This window comes from Leptonychotes weddellii, chromosome 3 (assembly GCF_054177405.1).
Source record: "Leptonychotes weddellii isolate Sample4059 chromosome 3, ASM5417740v2, whole genome shotgun sequence".
Lineage (NCBI taxonomy): Eukaryota > Metazoa > Chordata > Mammalia > Carnivora > Phocidae > Leptonychotes > Leptonychotes weddellii.
Window position 1 is genome coordinate 74,869,822 of NC_138371.1, and position 6,286 is coordinate 74,876,107.

Genomic DNA, 6,286 nt, shown 5'->3' on the forward strand with positions numbered 1-6,286 from the left:
TCTATGATGCAAGACTGCATAAGAATCAGTCATTTTGGGGTGCATGGGTGGCTCAGTCATTAAGCGTCTGCCTTTGGCTCAGGTCATGATTCCACGTCCTGGGATCGAGCCCCACATCGGGCTCCCTGCTCCCAGCGGGGGGCCTGCTTCTCGCTCTCCCACTCCACCTGCTTGTGTTCCCTCTCTCGCTGTGTCTCTCTCTGTCAAACAAATAAATAAAATCTTTAAAAAAAAAAAGAATTCAGTCATTTTCATCACATTATCCATCTTTATCTGTGGTATTCATTTATTCAACAAGTTTATTTATTCAACTAGCTACAGGATTGTCCTAGGTATTGGTTGTGTAGTGATAAAGGAAATGGATATCGTCTCTGCCGTCATTGAGCTTATAGTATCATAAGGAAGACAGAAAAATAGCAATTAAACAAGTAATTATGAAATGGGAAGGATTATTTATAAAAGCAGACAGGGTGCTGAGATCAAGAAGAGTGGTGGAATTGGTGAGGAAAAGGACACTATTTAGAGAGAATGACTCAGGAAGGACTTACTAAGGAAGTGGCATTAAGCTGAACCCACAAGATGAAAAGGAGATAGCCATGAATGGAGCTAGTTAAGGAGGAACAGTATGTACAAAGCCTGTGATGTGTTCCAGAAATTGAAAGGAAATTCTCGTGGCTGTGAGTACAGTGGTATGAATGAGGAGAGAGAGGAATACAAGCCCCAGACAACAATATCTTATAGGCCAAAGTAAGGTTGTTGGATTTTATTCAAAGTGAAGCATCAAGCCATTGGAGGTTTTTAAGTAAGGAAGTTATGTGTTCTAACTTAGGTCCTTAAAGATTATTATTGTTCTTATATTGAGAACAGGTTGCAGGAAATTACCAAAGAAAGCAGAGAAACTAGTGAGAAAGGTGTTGTAGTAAGTCAGGCAAGAGATTATGTACCGTGAACTAATATGGAAAGAAGTGGACAGACTCAAGATATACTTTGGAAGAAGAATTTCCTGATGAATTGGATGACTCCTACTTTTTTCTTAAGCAAATATGCAGAGGTAGTGTCATTTGTTCAGATGGGGAAGATTTGGAGGGAATATAGAGAAGGGAGTAGAGAGACAAATAATGAAAAAACTCTATTTTGAAAACGTTAAATTTCAGATGCCTGCAAGACATCTAAATGGAGATATAAGGTAAGCAATTGGATGTGACCGAAGTTTGGAGGAATAGGCAATGCTGTGGATATAAATTATCAGCACATAAATGGGATTTAAGGCCATGGAAATGAATGAAAGTATCCAAATAGAGAGTGGACAGAGAGAAGAAATTTAGCAAGTGGAGGAGTAAGAGCCAGGAAAGGGGATAAAAAAGTAGCAGCCAGAGAGATGAGATAAAAACTGAGAAAGATGTCATACATGAGAGTGTCCTACAAAAGGGAGATAGGAACAATAGTGAGTCCTATGGAGACATCAATAAATTGAAGAGCAAAAAATTAAGGAGCTATTGGATGTGGCATCATGGAGAGAGAATCCATCTCCTTAATAGTCATTTCAGCAGAAGCCAGACTGAGGCAGGCAGGAGGAAGAAAGTGCAAGCAGAAGCAGGTGAGTTTGTAGAACTAGACACTGGAGGGTGATGGTATTTCCAGTGAGAGCTCTAATTTCCACAAATTATAAAGCAAGTTTTTAGCTTAAAGTGGAAGAGGTGTGATGAAAAGTTGTGAAATAGTCCCAATTGAGGTTGGGGAGCAAAGCATTATAGTAGAATTCTCAGGGTTGATTACCTATTTGAGGTTGGAGATCATGTTTGTCATTACTCCAGTCTATCCAGCTGTGTGCGTGGTTATTTCCTGAAATGCACAGGGGGCTTTCAGGCACAGAGTTGTCAGGCAGATGATTGAGTTCTACCATGGTTGGGTTTGTTAAGTAAGTGATTTTGAGGAAAAGAAAAACAAGAAAGGTATGGGAATTGAACTGAAACACTGAATAATGGAATTTGAGTTGGGCAGGACGAAAGTGTAGTCTAGAAGAGGCTGTTGTGGGTAAAGGAGTGATACGAGCAATGGATTAGAAGGCTGGCTGGCACAATTAAGAGGATTTGTTACTTCCTGGTCAATATTTAAGCAACTTGAAGGATAGGAGCTAAGATCTAAGAATAAGAATTCAAGATTTTGGAGGGGAGTTGTGTCTGTCCAGGGAGTTACCATTGCTGTGATAGAAGAAAATGGTCACTGGCAATGAGGAGATCCAAAAATGGGATGTCAAAGCATCCAGTGATCAGGAGGTTGAAACTACCTAGAATGGTGACAAATATTTACAAGTGAGTAAAAACATTAAGACTTCAAAAACACGGAGATGTTTCTTGGAGTCTGTTGGATGACAGTATTCCTCAATGTTATCTTCAACAAGACAAATGGTTTTCAAAGTTTTGTTATGCATACTTAATTGATTTTCATTACAACTTTGTTAAATAAGTAGCTTTGATAATATAATTCGCATTTTGTAGATTTAAAAAAATGAGTCTCAGAGAAACTGCAAGTGTACTAGAAGTAGTTATAAGGAGGGGTGCTGGGGTGGCTCAGTAAGTTAAGTGTTTGCCTTTGGCTCAGGTCATGATCCCAGGGTTCTAAGATCCAACACCGCATCGGGCTCCCTGCTCAATGGAGAGCCTGTTTCTCCCTCTCCCTCTGTCCTACTCCCTCCCTCCCCCCAGCTCATGCTCTCTCTCTCTCTCTCTGGCTTGCTCTCTATCTCAAATAAATAATATCTTTAAAAAAATAGTTATAAGGAGATACATGGTAAAGAGAGTCAATTTATTGTCCTCTATTTTAAATTAAACTTAAATTTATGAAATAAATTGAGGATGATTTATTATATTTTTAAAGGCATTCTTTTTAAGGCTTCCTTTCAATGGAAACTTTCCTAAGTACAAGCATATTTTAAATTTCTCTGTATTAAAAAAAGTCAATCTTTACATTTTTCAGAAGCATGTATTATGCAAAGTACCAGGCAAAGGAATTATCTGAATATATGCTCTCTTTTATGATATGGTGAGGGCATTTAAAAAAAAATCTGTGTTGAGATAAAATTAAAAAATTTAACAATAGCTATTATTACAACTCCATTTCTAAAGAATTATAAATAAGGAAAGAGTAGATGTGAGTTTATTGTTATTATTGTGTGTAAATGTGAATTTTTGCACTTAGACAATAGAGAATAATACATGTGTATAACATATAATACTTTTTATAATTAAAAAACAATGGGGAAAGAATAATTATTTTTCTCTTTATTTCTAAAAAATTTTTGTTTTCTATGGCTAAACTACACTAGATTTTCCCATCTGTTTAAGCATGCAAATTAAAACACTTTATTGTGCTTCATTTTAACTTAGATCAGAAGAATTTTAATCAAAGCCATACTGAGGCTTTAGGGCAAACTGAATTGTAGGAATGTTTGTAGTAATTTTAACTAGTCACAATATATTGTATGCATTTCTTTATATTCAAAATCAGTTATTACTTGCTCCTCGTGCAAATAAGTGATAATTTTATCCCATTTTTTAGGTGAACAAATGCAAAGGTTAAATGGTTTGCCCAGGGACATAAATTGAATCAGTAGCAGAAGTAGGATTATAACTCGAAACTACTGACTCAAAGCTTAGTCCAATGAGCCATGCTGTTTCTCAAGTAGTAAGCATATTAATTGCCCCTCCAAGCAGGAAACAGAGCTCTAAATGGAGCATGTCCCATCCAGAAGACCTGCACAACATAGTAAGGAGACCTATTTCTTTCACTTAAAAAAAACTTACATGCCAAACTGTCAAACTTACCTTTCTATAAAGAGGCAATATATGTTAGAAATTCAAAAAGTAATACAAAATATATGCTACAGAAAGGTACTAAATTTTATACTTATAAAACCAAAAGGGTGTTTTAATTTTGTTGTTCAATACTGACATTAGACCTGGGATATACAGAATGTGAATTTGCAGTATTAGACTAATACCTACATAATTTAGGAATCCATTTCCCTTTGTTATTTAGGCTAACCATAGATAAACAGCAATTATATAAATTTTATTTAATATTTGAATAAATGCTTTCCTGACTCATTTTTCTTATTCCAAGTTCATCCAGGTACATACTTTTTCTTACTCAGTTTTAACTCTCCAGTTTTAAAACCACAAATGAAAGACTATATTGAAAGTAGAGATTACAGAAATTGCAAATTAAAAGTGAATGATTCCACTTCCACTTCTAGCTATGATAGAATAGCTTGTAATATTTTAACTCCTGTTGAGAACAACTATTTAAAAATAATATATACAACTATTTGAAGTCACTAGAGAAGAACTAAGGAAGCCAGTACTGGAGGATCCAAGATCCCAGAGAAGAGAAAACTGTAATGAGTTGAGCCCCACATTCACTTCAGCTTTTCACTTGTATTGGCAGATTCCTGGCATGGGTAATAGAAGCCAATAAGAAATGTCAGCCCGGGCTTATGGCAGTCTCACTGGGTTAGGGAGAAAGACGCTATAATTTGAGGCTACCGAGGTGATTGGGACTTGAGAGACTAATATCCAGGAGTTGAGAAAACCACAGAGGAGTGAGCTCAAACTTATGAATAATGTCCCCCTAAGGCATGTGCTGACTCCTAAACTGTGCAGGGTAAAATGCAGAGAAACTAAGTGTAAAGGAATAGCTTGGATGTTAAATAGCTAAGCAGAGATTTTGGCAGCCTCATAGAACTTGGGAGACAGAGATGAAAATTTAGAAACCACCAAGGTGCTAGAGCCTAAGTAAACAATTCAGGATTTTAGAGGAGAATCTAAGAATGCTACTCCTTAATAATTAAAGGCTATATTTTAAGAGTTAGAACAAACTGGAAATCAATAAGACTAACAAAGTCTGAAACCCAGCATTGACTTGAGTAATGTGATCAATCCATACATTGTATAACTGGAGCATATTAAATCCTTTCTGGAAAAAAGGATAACTTCATGTAGTGTCTTTGCAAATTTTCACACATGACATTTAGCATCCAATTTAAAAATTACCAAGTGTGTAAAAAACAGGACCAAATGGAAATGCTAGAAGGAAAAGTTACAAGAACTAAAACAAATTATGAGATGGGTTGATAACAGATTAGGTACATCAGAGAGAAGAATGGTGAACTAAGGGAGAAGTAGAAAATATTCAAATTTAAGTATAAAGATTAAAAGGGATGAAAAATACAGAAGAGAAAATAAGAGCTATGTGGAACAGCATTTAAAAGTTTGATACACCAATAATTGGAGTCCTAGAAGAACAGGAAAGCATGAATTGAAAAAAAAGCAACATTTCAAATCTATTGGCAACTAATTTACAAAACTGATGAAAGACAGCAAGTCATGAATTCAAAAAGCTCCACAAACCACATGCAGGATAAATGCAAGGAAGCTACATCCAGAGTATCATAGTCAAACATCTAAAAAACAATGATGAAAAAAAATATATATATATAACTTTCAAAGGAGCAAAGACTTCAGCTGACTTTTTAATGGAAACCATGGAATACAGAAGACAATGGAATGACATTTTAAAGTTCTGAAAGACCAAAACTGCCAACCAAGAATTCTATGCCTACAAACATATTCATCAGAAAGGAATGTGAAATACATTTTCAGACAAACAAAAGCAGAGAAAATTTGTTTCTAGTAGATGTACACTACAAAAGTCTAAAGGGATTTCTTTTTTTCAGATTTAAACATGGAACTGCAGGAAAAATATTAACACAGGGAATGGTAAATGAGTAAATCTAAATACAAATAATATAAGTAATGCACTGTGGGGTTTAAAATAGCTATGGGGTTAACATACATAACACACAAAAATATTATCCAAGAAATTGTAAATGTACAAACTTAAAGTAGACTGCAGTGAACAAAGAATGAGTCTTGGAGTCTCTTATTTTAGGGTAACCAATAAAATAATAAATATATCACTAAAATATAATGGACAGGGCAAGTGGAATAAAAAACACTTGATTAATCTAAAAGAAGATGGTACAATATGAAATACATAGTAGGAAGTTACATTTAAATACAAATATATCAATAATTACACTTAAGTAGTTGGATTAATACTCTAATTAAATGACAAAGATGGTCAAAGTAGACAGACAATAACCAATCATATGCTGCTCATAAAAGATATACCTTAAATATAAGAACTATTAAAGGTTGAAAGTAATAGTATGAAAAATATAACAGGAAATGATAACCAAAGGAAAATGGTGTAGCTACACTGATAT